The sequence below is a fragment of the Ranitomeya imitator genome, chromosome 5, assembly GCF_032444005.1.
Source record: "Ranitomeya imitator isolate aRanImi1 chromosome 5, aRanImi1.pri, whole genome shotgun sequence".
NCBI lineage: Eukaryota > Metazoa > Chordata > Amphibia > Anura > Dendrobatidae > Ranitomeya > Ranitomeya imitator.
Window position 1 is genome coordinate 84,466,395 of NC_091286.1, and position 1,460 is coordinate 84,467,854.

Here is a 1,460-nt window from a genome sequence, read left to right on the forward strand (position 1 = left end):
CTTTGTTGACCGAAACGCATTATGCGTGATGAATTTTGAAGTTGGAAATTGTGTTCTACGTTTATCGAAATACGGTATTTACAAGATAAATACGGTAGATGATCTACAAGACCACAGCAAGAATAACGACACCTCCAAGTTCAAGAGTACATTGCCACTTTGGGAATTGGATACAATCAATACACTAATGCAAGCAGCCTCAAAACGTATCGTTCTACCTTGCATATATTTAACCTGCTGACTGCATGTATGAATGTATTTTAGTGTCTGGTAAACGATGGTGAGGGGGTTAATTGCGATTCTTAAAAAAAAAAAAAATTGAGTTCCCAGTTTCAGATACAGATGTCTGTTGAGCCTCAAAGAATAACCTGTGACCCCCATCTTTCACTTTTTTTTTCTGGTGTGTATGACAGAGCCAGTTTAAACACATTTTAGTTTAACCCCTGAATTCCCAGAAAAATTATTTTACGGAAAACTGAATGGATTTATTGTCAATAATCATACACAAAGTTAAAAAAAAAAATCTATGACTCTAGCTGTGAAATAAAAATAAGTATGTAAATCTGATAAAATTCAGGATGAAGACTCTTCTGCAAGGGATGGAAGTAAGCAACAGCAACCAATTTTTGACGACAGTGGACAGATGTTTGTGGCCTGTTAAGCTGTAAAGTGTATATTTTCCTATTTGTTTTTACTTAGATTTCTCAACACTGATCTGTTACATGCACGCAGCTTAGGAACATCTGGAGTACTAGTCAGTGTCTACATTTTCTTTGAACTTATCCAGTGGAATTTCATAATTTACCTATGTTTGAAGGCTCAAGGGGACTTCTTAAAAATTCCTGGCATATTTGAAGAAGGACTATCAATTACAAAAATCTCATAACTTGTAACACATTAGCTGACCACACCTGGCAGAAGCACTGAAGAAATAGGGCTTTTCACATATTATTCTGTGCAAATACTGGTCACTCAATAGCTCTAGTACCACATAATGGCATCTGTATACATTTTTGGAATATTACAAATAGTTGGTACCTAATGAGTTAACTTTAGTTTTGTCCACGTAGGTGTTTTTAAATAGTTTTCCCTAAGGGAGTTTACTTTTGTCTCCGGGATGATGCTGACCAATCATAAGCAGGAAGCAACATAGAAGTGCACAAGGACCTATGGAGATGTCATCAAAGTTACATGAGCAGAGTCCACCAGTCCTGCCAGTCAGAGCGTGCTGCCTAAATATGCATTGAAGATATATTACACAGCACAAAAGTGTGCAACTATTAAGTCAAGTTATTATTTTCACACTTGTGTGTGGTGGAATATATCTTCAATACTTATTTAGACTGCACACTCCGACTGGCAGGATCTGTGAACTCAGGTTAAATGACCCTGATTACGTCATCACAGCTCCTTCTGCACTTGTATGTTACTGCCTGCTTATGATTGGTCAGCATCATACA